The sequence below is a fragment of the Pocillopora damicornis genome, chromosome 6 (genome assembly GCF_964200805.1).
Source record: "Pocillopora damicornis chromosome 6, jaPocDami1.2, whole genome shotgun sequence".
In the NCBI taxonomy this organism is placed as follows: Eukaryota; Metazoa; Cnidaria; class Anthozoa; order Scleractinia; family Pocilloporidae; genus Pocillopora; species Pocillopora damicornis.
In genome coordinates, this window is record NC_142675.1 from 8,684,302 (window position 1) to 8,698,268 (window position 13,967).

The window sequence follows — 13,967 nt, forward strand, 5'->3', positions numbered from 1 at the left end:
GTTTTGGTGCTATTTAATTTTCGCGTTAACCTGTAATTTCGTGAGTCGCCGGCACCTTTATTCGCTTCACACAGGAAAAACACACGATACGAAATATAATGATCGATTTTTTCCCCAATCTCACGCCATAACAGAAAAGCTTTTGAACACTTGTAAAACTCCGAGCGCTTCGGAGTAAGTGATATTTTTAATGAATCTTCGTATTGTTTTCAAGTTCAAGGTTTGTAAATTACAATTTTATGGAAAACGAATGTTGTTCTCTTATTTCAGTGTGAATCCTCGCACGCCATCCAGTCGCTAGTGCCGCTTGTTGAAACTAAACGAAAAAAAATAACTCTTTTAAGATTATCATTGGCTTCTTTTTCACCTCACAACTATTCTTAGCAACAAAGGTCGCCATTTCGTTTGTTTGTTACTCGCCAAAAACTATCAAATGCACTCAAAAGTCTAAAACTGAAAAAACGTTTACAGGAATCGATCAATCGAGCGAGCGAGCGAGTGCCATTATCCACATCATATCTTCAACTCGCTCTTGCGCATGCGCGCAATTCACGGGTTAAAAATGAATTTGCTGAAAATTTTATATAGAATTTTGAAGATTTTTGACTTTTTCCTAACATTTCTGTGGGAAACGAAATGTTAAAATTTGTGAAATACAAGGCATGAAACCCAAAAGAAACTAAATTTTAAAATCTGAAGTTTTTGGTAAAGCAGAAATAGTGTTTGGTGATGAGAAAATTTCTTAAGAGGAATAGATGAATTTTTGCCGAATCCGTCTTTCTAAACGACATTACGAGAACAGCCCTGATGCAAAGATTGTGTAATTGCTGAGCTAAGCTGTAGTCTGTAGTGAGATTAAGTAAGTTTACTAAGGACAGTTCTGTACTGCTCTTAGGAGACGCCCCTTGGTAAGAATATTACACGCTGTTTGATAAAGTAGTTGAATTGGTAGGAGTATCATGAGTGTTATTTTTGTCGTTTAAATCATACCTTAACAGCTCTGTTCAGCGGTTAACTATTGATTTTCTCTTACAAAATATCCAATCATAATGAGAACCCTAAAAGGGGTCTCTATCTTGTTCTCTTGCACTTCGATAGGGGTGTCACTTAACTTCCGAGAATTTCGCGTCTAGCCTTAAGTCAGGCACGACTGACCAGGATTAGTCAAAAGTCACGTGGTTTGATGTAAATGGCCTTACGTCAATAAACACTTTTTCTAAAACATTTGATGTAGTTATAGCGTATAGAATTAAGATGAAACTCTGTACCATTTGTAAGACCCGAGTACTCCTCGATCTCTTCGTGAATCTTATCGGTGTTTATCACCTTGCAGGTAAATAACTTTATCTCCTAGGATTTGTCGTCACAATCAGGAGCATGTCGCGAAAGTGTGATGATATTTTAACACCTACCATTGAAATGCACAGGTTTTCCCCCTGGAGATCTTTATTGAATCATTAGTGCTCTTTCGACTACCCTAGAGAAGATAAAAAAGAATAATTATAATAATGAGAACGGGTGCTGACCATACAATTTTGGAACAGTCCACAAAAGTTAGTGCTCTGGGAATTATTGGTAGTTATCGTCAAGTAAACTGCGCTTTGTCACGAAAGAGGAAATAAATGGATTGGTAATGGGACTTACAGTGTAGATTGCTATTACCGGCGTCCAGAGTATTTTCTTGGATAAGACCAATTATTGTTCCACGTACATTTCCTGATAAATACAAAGCGTAATAGTAAATGATGCAATGATAGAAGCTGAGTGAAAAAAACGGGGGAGGGGTGGGTCGGGTCGCTTATTGCTTTGCTGCTACTATCGCGCAGTTCATTTATTTCGTTCTGTTTTACTGATCGCCTAGAACCAGATAATGACTCCAAGTCCCTCCTTTTTTTAATTCAGTGGTCTTGCTTAAGAAATGGACGTAAGCCGTAAACGAAGAACCTTTGTCTTTCGTACAATTACTCTATAAACTTATTATAATATGTGCACTATATTTAACAGTTGTTCCATGAGCCCGCACCTGATATGGGTTGGCTATACCAATCTCAACAAGTCAGAAACAGGAACCTATGGAATAATTGACCAATGAGTTTGTACAGATGAAATGTTACCTGTAAATTCATGTCAGTTCATCCTGTCAATTGAATTTAAAAAAATTGACCCCATCAGAAAACCTGAGTAGCCAAAAAAAGTAAAAAGGAGACGCTGAATTCGACGTGCTTAAGAATATGTGGATCAAGAATTTGATCAAACCCCAAACCCAAACCCAGAGGCTTCACAAAGCAGAAAAAAATTGTTAGGTTAATATGTGGTTCAGATTGACGCTAGAATAAAATATCATTTGTTAAAAGCTTCTTAATAGACACTCTGGTCTCAATTAATAACCGTTATCAATTTATTTCGCCTGGCTCTGAAATATACCTGGGAAATTCCCGACACTTCTTTGGCTTTTCTAGACATCAAAATTTCAATTAAAGTCAGAAACAAGAGCCAATGGAATTATTGAGTTATTAAATTTGTTCACTTTTTGGTAATCCGTTTTAACTCTCAATTTTTCTTAAAATTAAAGCCACCTGAAGTCAATATCATATATGATCGTCAAAACGGCAAAACTTTAATCACATAAGTAATGGTTAAGTTACGTCCGAAGCTGAATAAAAATTCAACGCAAGTAGTTTATTCAGCTGTACACAATAGGCAAGCGAAAAATTTTGTGAACAGGTTGATTAAGTGTTTTGTTTAACTAGAACAGAGCAAAGCTTGTGATCGAGGATAGCTTTCGTGTCAATATCCTGACCTCAATTTCTCGCTTCGAGTGTACGAGTTAAGGGTAATATTCCTACTGAGACAAACATTTGTTTAAATCAGTAGAGTTATACCCTAATGTTCAAATGTTTTGCTGCATGGTAGCGAATGGAGAAACCAGTATTATGGTAAATCAAACAGCCCCGCAGTCGAGATTTTGTAATGAAAGATCCTGTTAGAGCGTAAATATTTCAACACAAATTCTGTAATTCCTATAATGAAATTTTTAAGGTAACTGGCTGTTCTTTTTGTTGTGGCAACCTTGTACTTTTTCTTGACCATAAAGCGTTGATATGAAGCTACTGAAAACGCTGTAAGTGAAACTTCAAATATAGGTACCATTCAATGAGGTTACATTGAACTTTTTGAATGTTACTTTTTGTTACCGATATGACGTTGACTATCATTTAACTATCACTTTAATTAATTTCCAGTGTACCAAAAGAAGCGATTGCTTCAGCCAAAGTAGATTCAGCTGAGCGACACTTAGATAAATCATTTCCATATCAGGTTGTATATCAGATGATAACCAAAATTCAGAGAACCAATAAGAACACTAGAAATATACAATATCAGGATTTTGAAATTTACTGGAAATAGATGGTAAGTGAGTGCGTACGACTCTTATTCAGTTGGGACTCAAACCTACCACCTTCCGTTCAGTACTTCGGATACTCTACTGCTTAGATACAGTAGACTTGTGGCAAGCTAGCTGGATTAACTATGTCCTCGGAGATAGACTTCCTGCATATTGCGAGCATATGATTATTGATATGTGATTCTTACTCGCAATGCTGCATTCATTAGATTTCTTACTCATTTTGTTACTGCTAGGTATTTTTGATCCAACTGAGCTTACCAATGGAATTCGTCAGCTGCACAAGACTCGCGAGGGATGGCTCTTACCGTCTCCATGGTGTGAACAGTATCAGTTTTTTCTTGGCTATATTTTTACAAGTCTTAAAGTGGTCAGAAGAAAGAAAACGAGAGGAGAAATCAATAACGTATTTGTTGACATGTGGTCAATACTAGACCCGTATGAAGAGTGTTCAGCGGCGAGAACAGTGTTGATTGAAGGGGAACTTGGTATGAGAAAAAACACCTACTGTAAAAAGTACGCTTACGACTGGGCCACCAAAAAGCAAGCACCTCAGGGCTGCGGCTCAACAGCGTTCAAAGCAGTATTGTTGCTGAAGTGTCGAGAAATGCATTCTGATGTTTGGGGAGCCATTGATGAGCAGTTTCTGCTCCGAGACTGACATCGATGAAGAAGTCAAACAACAATATCGTTTTATTGATATTGGATGGATTGGATGAGTTACCATCCAGTAAATTGTCGATTTTTTTAAAAATTAATTGAAGGAAGAGTACTCCCCAGATGCCACATAGTTGCAACAGCAAGACAAAAAGCTGGAAAAGAGGTGAAAAAATGCTGTGACACGCTGCTTCAGATCGAAGGATTCACTCAAAAGCATGTGAAAGGATTTGTCACCAAGTACTTTAAAGAAAGGCACGATTTAGCTCAACTGCACTTGGATATGGTTGAATGTGTCTTGAGAAGATATAGAAAAATAAGAGACTATCAGAAACGGAAGAAGACCTGACAGATCTTTAGAAACCGCAATTGAATCGCTTCGGGTTGGTAGCGTTGCATGGTTTACTTAACGACAAATTGGATTTGAATGAAAGTGAATTGGGAAACCATGCAAAAGACTTGACTGAAATTGGATTTCTTGCATAAAAGTTTTCATGAATTATTTGCAGCATTCTTCATTTGTGCTCAGATTCAAAGCAAGGAAATTAGACCTGACGAACTAGTTTCCGATCCAAGGTATTTTGTTAAACTGGAAGAGATACTTTTTTTTTTGCGGAATTTTAGCCATAAAATGCAATGAACAAGTCGTGGCTCTTGTAATGAGTTTAACAAATGAAGTCAACGAAAATGAAAGCAGCAGTTTAAAAGTTGTATTGGAGGCTATTAACGAATGTGAGAGACAAAAGAGTGATCTTCACTCACGGTTTGACCAATTTGAATTTGTATTACAATGGTATTGGTGGTGCCGGTGCTACATCTATTGCTGAGGCCAAAGGTCAAAGTCAACAAGACGCTAACCAATCTGGATTTGTCTGACAATGGTATGAGTGAAGCCGGCGCTACATCTATTGCTGAGGTAATCAAATTCAACAAGACGCTAACCAATTTGAATTTGTGTAGCAATGGTATTAGTAATGCTGGAGCTACATCTATTGCTGAGGCCATCAAAGTCAACTAGACGCTAACCAATTTGAATTTGTAGAGTTAATCACATGATTTCGAGCTCAGTTTGGAATAAATGAGCACGAGCAAATTTTTTCAAAGACCAAAATTGAGTTATGTGAAGAGTTTTAGAGACCAGACATTTTGTTTATCACCAGGGAGGGACGATGCATCTTCCTTTTTTTTTTGAGGGCGGAGGGGGACGGGAGATGGGATTTACATGGTTTTCGATGAACAGAGGCTGATCGGTTGCCGCTAACAGAGTTTTTTTTATTGATTGTTAATGAGGAATCATAAGTATATTATGGGGGAAGCAGGTAAATTCTGTCTTGACACAACCAAAATCCTCCAGCCCCCAATAGGCGATAAAAAATGAGCGGCACCTTACAACATGAAGCTAGTCTTTGGGAATTATGGGTAGTTACCGTCACGTGAACTGCACTTTGTCACGGAAGAGGAACGAAATGGATTGGCGACGGGACGCACAATGTAGATACTAGAACTCCTTGCTATTCCTGGCGTCCAGAGTATCGTCTTGGCTGGGATAAGACTACTTAACCTTTTTACGTAGTTTTCCTGGTATGCCTTTAATTGTGTAATTCACTTCTCAGGTAAGTGACTGTCCAATACGATTAAATCGTGTTAACTGTGTACGCATTGAATTAAAAATGTATCAGGTACAAAAATAATTTGGTGGTCGACTCACGGCTAATCAGTAAACGGTACTCACCAAAGATGCGTAGATGAAACCGGTTTTTATAAAAATCCCTTGATGAGTGAGTAATCACGAAACAAGCTTGTAGGGATGAAAGTATAGTCTCTCTGTTTTTTCCCTATCTCAATATATATATATATATATATATATATATATATATTTATATATATGCGTGTGTGTGTGTGTGGGGGGGTAGAATCTACCTTGGCATAAAGTGCTCAGTGCTGTGGTAGCAGAGCTGAGTATATATAAGTGAAAGAATCAAAGAGGATGCATCGATTCTCTGTTACTCTGAGTTTCGCTCCTAAGCGCTCGTCAGACAGAACTTTATTCAATGAAGAACATACCTCCTTATATACAAATTAGATGAGTAGCTAATTAATTCACTAGTGTGATGATCTGATGTACGTGTGAAATAAAGATTCTATAGAGCTATTGGTAGCGGCTTGTGAAATTTGTCAAGTAAAACTTATTCTCGTGGCGGCATTTAGAAATGAGTTCTGTTCTTTTGTTTAATAAAGACGGTTTCTTAGCTCTAACTAAATAACATTTTTCTGTGAGGCACAAGTGGCACCGCTTGCTTTTGTTGCTGTGGGCCGGGGAGGTCGCTAAAATACTCCAGTTTATTGTAAAATTGGTGTTATTTTCTTTGAGTGTCCAGATGTGCTTTGATAGTTCCGTGCTGTTTGAATAGTTTCTGTTCCGAAAAGAAAGTTTGTGTTGCATGTAACGTTGTTTAAAAGTTCCCTCAGTCAGTCCAATGTAATTCTTTCCGGTTGTGTCATTTTCTGTTGTTACGTTGGCGTTGTAGACGACGCTTGAAGTGAGGGAGTTGTTTTTCAGAGGGCAGTCGTTTTTTTCGGAACTATCAAAGCACATCTGGACACTCAAAGACAATAACACCATTTTTACAATAAACTGGAGTATTTCTATAACCGGCTAATGACTCCAAGTCCCTGCATTTTTTTTAATTCAGTGGTCTTGCTTAAGAAATGGACGTAAGCCGTAATCAAAGAACCTTTGTCTTTCCTACAATTACTGTATATACTTATTATAATATGTGCACTATATTTAACAGTTGTTCCATGAGTGCGCACCTGATATGGGTTGGCTATACCAATCTCGTATCCAACAAGTCAGAAACAGGAGCCAATGAGATAATTGAGGAATTAGATTTTTCACTCTTTGGTAATGTTTAGTCCGTTTTAACTCTCAATCTCTCTTCAAATTAAAGCCACTAGAAGTCAGTGTCACATCTGATCGTCGAAACGGCAAAACTTGAATCACATAAGCAACGCTTAAGTTACGTTCGAGGCTGAATGGAAATTCAACGTTAAGCAATTTACACAGTGGACACAAAATACATTAATATACGATCCAAGAAACGTTAAAGGGTACGTCATACAATATGAGTCAAGCATTCAGGTGTCTTTGAGTTCCAGCTTATCGGCAAGCGAAAAATTTTGTGAACAGTTTGATTGTGTGTTTTGCCTAACTGGAACGGAGCAAAGCTTGTGATCGAGGATAGCTTTCGTTTCAATATCCTGACCTCAATTTCTCGCTCCGAGTGTACGAGGTAAGAGTTATAACCCTACTGAGACAAATGTTCGGTTTAATCAATAAATCGTTATGCATACCCTAATGTTCAAATGTTTTACTGCGTGGTAACGAACGGAGAAACCAGTATTATGGGTACTAAACAGACCCACAGTCGAAGGTGAATTTTTGTAATGAAAGATCCTGTTAGAGCGTAGATATTTTAACACAAATTCTTTAATTCCTAGTGAAATTTTGAAGGTAACTGGCCGTTTTTTCTGTTGTGGCAACGTTTTACCTTTTCTTGACCATAAAGTGTTAATATCAAGCTAGTACATACGCTGTAAGTGAAACTTCAAATATAAGTACCATTCAACGAGGTTACATTAAAATTTTTGACTTTTACTTTTTGTTACCCACATACGTTGACTAGCATTTGCTTTAGTTGATTTCCACTGTACTAAAAGAAGTGATTGCTGCCAGCCAAAAGTAGATTTTGCTGAGCGACACTTAGATAAAAAATTTCCATATAAGGTTGTATATCAGATGGTAACCGAAATTGAGAGAACCAATAAGAACACTAGAAATGCAATATCATGATTTTGAAATTCAATAGCAATTGATGGTTAGTGAGCGCGTAGGACTTTTATTCAGCTGGGACTCAAACCTACAACCTTCCGTTCAGTACTTCGGACACTCTAACGCCTAGATACAGTAGACTTGTGGCAAGCCAGCTCGATTAACTATGTCCATGGAGATAAACTTCCTGCATATTGCGAGTATATGACTATTAACATGTGATTGTTACTCGCAATGCTGCATTCATTAGATCTCTTACTCACTTTGCCACTGCTAGGTATTTTTTATCCAACTGAGCTTATCGATGGAATTCGCCAGTACAAGACTCGCGCGGGATGGCTCATTTCCATGGTGTGAAGAGTTTCAGTTTTTTTTTGGAAATATTTTAAAAGGCTCAAAGTGGTCAGAAGAAAGAAAACGAGAGGAGAAATAGTAACGTATTGAATCTGTTGACATGTCGTCAATACTAAACCCGCACGAAGAGTGTTCAGCACCGAGAACAGTGTTGATTGAAGGAGAACCTGGTATGGGAAAAACCACCTATTTTAAAAAGTACGCCTATGACTGGGCCACCCAAAAGGCAAGCACCTCAGGGCTGCGGCTCCACAGCATTCAAAGCAGTATTGTTGCTGAAGTGTCGAGAAATGCATTCTGATGTTTGGGAAGCCATTGATGAGCAGCTTCTGCCCCGTGACATCGACGAAGAAGTCAAACAACAATATCATTTTATTGATATTAGATGGATTGGATGAGTTACCATCCAGTAAATTGTCGCTTTTTTCTGAATTAATTGAAGGAAGAGTACTTCCCAGATGCCACATGGTTGCAACAGCAAGACACGAAGCTGGAAAAGAGGTGAGGAAATGCTGTGACACGCTGCTTTAGATCGAAGGATTTACTGAAAACCATGTGAGAGGATTTGTCACCAAGTGCTTTAAGGAAAGACACGATTTAGCTCAACCGCACTTGGATATGGTAGAACGTGTCTTGAGAAGAAATAGAAAAAAGAAGGGCGGGGTTTGAGCTAGGATTTGATCACTGGGGGACAATTTGTCCCCTTAGCAAAAAAATTGATGGGACTATTAGAAACGGAAGAAGACCTGACAGATCTTTACAAACCGCAATTGAATTGCCTCGGGTTGGTAGCGTTGAATGGTTTACCTAACGACAAATTGGATTTGAGTTAAACTCAATTGGGAAACCATGCAAAAGAGTTGACTGAATTTGGATTTCTTGCATAAACGTTTTCAAGAATTCTTTGCAGCATCCTTCATTTGTGCTCAGATTCAAAGCAAGGAAATTAGACATGACAAACTAGTTTCCTATCCAAGGCATTTTGTTAGACTTGAAGAGGTACTTTTGTTTTCGTGCGGAATTTTAGCCATGAAATGCGATGAACAAGTAGTGGCTCTTGTAAAGAGTTTAAAGAATGAAGTCAGCGAAAATGAAGGCAATGGTTTAAAAGTTGTATTGGAGGCCATTAACGAATGTAAAAGACAAAAGAGTGATTTTCACTCACGGTTAGCGAAGTCTTTTGGAACTTGTTTGAATCTGACCAATTTGAATTTGTATTACAGTGGCATTGGTGGTGTCGGTGCTACCTCTATTACCGAGGCAATCAAAGTCAACAAGACGCTAACCAATTTGAATTCGTGTAGCAATGGTATTAGTGATGCTGGAACTACATCTATTGCTGAGGCAATCAAAGTCAACAAGACGCTAACCAATTTGAATTTGTAGAGGTAATCACATGATTTCGAGTTCAATTTGGAATAAATAAGCACGAGTAAATATTTTCAAAGACTAACAAAATTGAGTTATGTGAAGAGTTTTAGAGACCAGGCACTTTATTTATCACCGGGGGAGGGACAATTCATCTTCCTTTTTTTTTTTTTTTTTTTTTGAGTGGGGAGGGGGATGGGGGATGGGGTTTACACGGTTTGCAATGAACGGAGGCTGATCAGTTGTCGCCAATAGAGTTTTAAGGGGGACTATAGAAGACTAACCGCCAATTGACTGTCAATGAGGAATCATAAGTATTTTATGGGGGAAGCAGGTAAATTAAGTCGTGACACAACCAAAATCCTCCTGCCCCCCATAGGCGATAAATAATGAGCATGAACATGAAGCTAGTCTTTCTCAATGTTTGACTTAGGGTTTAATTCAGATTTTATATTCACTATTTGAGATTGCACAAATAACTTGCAAGTTAGAGGCACAAGGTCAATAATGTTTTAGTAGAGCTTTATGAATTAAGTATTTATTGTGAAAATTTTATGCTTTTCCTTTGTAGGCGTCAGCTTAAAAATATATTTGAGAGCATTTATCCTGTAATTTAAAATCAGTCGCAAACTTCCTTTCTTTAATTCCCGCAGGACCGTCCGACTAGCGACTCTCTGTGTATAAAACGTATACAACAGGACAACTTCGAATAAAGACTGTATTCCAGAATAACAATATACAAGACAGCTTTCACGCATTCCTTTTCGTTTTCCTTTTTAGAGTTTTTATCAAGAGTTCAAAGTTCAATTCGTGGGGGGTAAGAAACATACAAAAATCCACGTGACACTCTCGGTCCAGTTTTCAACACAATCCCCCGCGTTGATTGATATCATCAATCAAAGTTCAGAGTTCAAAGTTCAATTAATCTTACGAATACAAATCATAACATGACAGAGTGAACTTAATAAATCTATCTTAATCAGAATTCACGACAACAACTGGGACATCCTCGTCCCTCACTACTCTAACAGGAACATTTGCCGCTTGGGGCACAGGATTGGCAGCTTCAGTGTCCAACTTCACTTCCAAAGGATAGAGCCTCTGCAATGGGCGTCTCCATTCTGCAGTTGGTGAATTACCAGACTTAACTCTTACTACTGCACTTCGAACTCGACCATCTCGTCCTGGAAGTAATCGTTCGATCTTTCCAAGGCGCCACAGCTGTCTCGGGATCTTATTGTCATGTAGACACACAATATCTCCCACTTGCACTTTACGGAGAGAGTTTGCTCTCTTAGAATAGCGATGGTATTCTCTAAGTTGTGTGAGATATTCTGACCGCCATCGGTTCCAGAAGTGATCCAGAATTCGCTGTAAGAATTTTGCTCTTCTTGTTAGTGTTTCCTCGGTTTGGCCAACTTCATCAGACGAGCTCTTTGATGGTACTGACAAAATTCTGCGGCCCACAATCAGGTGTGAAGGTGTTAATGGTTCCTCCATTTCATCGAAGACATATGTCAAGGGTCGTGAGTTCAAGGCCGCTTCGACTTCCACAAGGACAGTAGATAGCTCATCATAGTTTAACCGAGCATTTCGTACACACTTCTTCAAACTCAACTTGACCGATTTTACCAGCCGTTCAAAAAATCCACCCCACCAAGGGGCTGCTTCAACGTTGAACTTCCACTGTGTGCCATCACGCTGACACTGGGCCTGCACTCTTGAATCCTTAAAAGTTTTCCCATTGTCACTGACAATCAAGACGGGAATTCCTCTTCTTCCTTTAAAGCGAGCAAGAGCTCTGATAAAACTCTCTGCACTTAGATTTGGAACAAGTTCAAGATGAACAGCTCGGGTTGCGGCGCACGTGAACAAAGCTATGTAGACCTTATTCATATCTCCCTTCTTTGCAAATACATCCTTGACATATATGGGCCCTGCGAAGTCCACTCCAACACGTGTAAATGCAAACTCATCACTCAACCGAAATTCAGGAAGAGGAGGGGGAGGAGGAACTGCATAGCTTCTCCCCTGTAACTTCTTACAAACAGAACAGTTTCCGATCGCAGTTTTCACAGTTTGCCTCCCTTTCGTCACCCAGAATCTTGATCTTAGTTCCGTAAGTGTATCCCTCACACCATTGTGAAGAACCTTGAAGTGACAGTCATTGATAACCAGGTAGGTGAATCGTGAACATCTTGAAAGGAATATCGGAAAACGAGCATCATATGGAATCGGGGCATTTTTAAGACGACCACCACACCTCAAGATTCCCTTGTCATCCGTAAACAGTGATAACGAGACCTTGACCTGGTCAAAGTTCTTGTCATTGTAGACGGATCTCTGCACCTCCTTGATCCAAAGTTCTCTTGCTTGATCCATCTCTTCTTGCGTTACTTCTTCATCAATCAATTCCTTCTTCTTTTTACTTTGCTTGAGATTAGAGACAAATCGCAAAACATATGCGGTGACTCGCATCAGTCTTTGAAGACTACTGAACTTTTCCAAGGGAATGATGCAATCAAGATTTAGCCGATTTTCTGAAGTCGCCTCTCCAGAGGCAATGTTCACAAGAACTGAACTGTCATGCTGCTTCTTGCTGTTGTTACAGCTTCCCTTCTTCAGTTCAAGGCGAGGATCTGAATCATTACTTGTGACTTCAACAGAGTTCATTTTAAGACTTGGCCACTGCTCCTTCTCACCCCTAAGAAACTCAGGGCCACTCCACCACAACTGATTGGTGATCAATTTCGAGGTCATTGACCCACGCGAACAGATGTCAGCTGGATTGGATTCCGTGGGGCAATAATTCCACTGAGCTGGCTTTGTAAGTCGACGGATCTCAACCACTCTGTTTTGAATGAATTGCTTGAATTCTCTACTTACACCCCAAATCCACCACAGAGCAATTCGAGAATCTAACCAGCAATGTACAGAATCAACTTTCAATGTTCCGTCAAATGCTGTCAACACCGTATTGACTAATCGGGCCAGAATGAGAGCGCATACTAACTCCAGTCGAGGTATGGTTTCTCCATTCATCGGGGCAACTCTGGTTTTTGATGACACAAGCTGGGTGAAGACAGTTCCAGTGGCTGTTTCAATGCGTAAATACACAACTGCTCCATAGGCCTTCTCACTTGCATCCCCAAAACCATGGAGTTGAACACTTTGCAAATCTGCTTTTGACCAACCATGGAAGTAGTGTCTCTTCAGTTGTACCACTCCCACCTGCTTAGCATCTTGAACAAGCTTTAACCACTGTTCATGGATAAATGAATCCACCGGGTCATCCCAACCAACCCCTGTCTTGCAAATAGATTGAAAGATGATCTTCAGTGGAATGATGACTGGACTCAGCAGTCCCAGGGGGTCATACAGCTTGCTTGTTGTACCAAGAATAGCTCTCTTCGTAACCAGACAAGTATTGTCAGTTTCTAGTGAAGAGGTCAGATCCAAGAGCAACAAATCTTTCTCCCTATCCCAACCAACTCCAAGTACTTTGAGTTTTGATGTGGTGGAGTTCTTCGCTGTCTCAAACAGAGAACTTGAGTAGGTTTCATCTTCCTCTTGAATCGGGTGTTCCTTAACAAAACTGCTTGAAACTTGATGAGGCCGACTTTCAGATTGTTCAATTCTTTCCTGCAGGACTTTGGAGTTGGAGACCCACTTTCGCATATTGAAGCCGCCATTCTTGAAAGACGACTTCAGATTCTCATACATCTCGAGAACTGAATTATCGGAATCATCTCCACTAACAAAGTCATCCACGTACAAACTTTTCAGAATTCTCTCCGCAAACTCTCTGGGGATGTCAGCAGAAGATAAATGATGACGAATTGTTGCGTTTAATAAGAAGGGACTTGAGGAGACACCAAATGCAACTCTTGCAAATCGATACACTTGGAGTTTCGGGCGACTGCTTGTGATATCGTCAATCCACAGGAAACGAAGATAGTCACGATCTCTTGGGTGAACTGAAACATTTAAGAAGGCTTTCTCAATGTCTCCTATGAGGGCTACCTTGTGAGCCCGGAACCTCAGGAGGACATCATAAATGAAAGGAGACAGTGGGGGACCAGCATACAGACAGTCATTAAGGCTTGGTGTGTTCCTTCCTGATCGAGCACTGGCGTCATAAACAATACGCAGTTTAGTAGTGTCCTTGTCGACACGGATCACTTCATGATGAGGAAGGTAATGTACCTTGCCCACACCATTATTAGTACCTTGCTCCACTGGTTCCACTATTCCCTGTTTTTCCTGATCTCGGATGACGTCATCATAGTGCTTTAACACCTCAGGCTTCAAATTCAGACGCTTCAGCAGTGAAACTAGCCTTGACTTGCA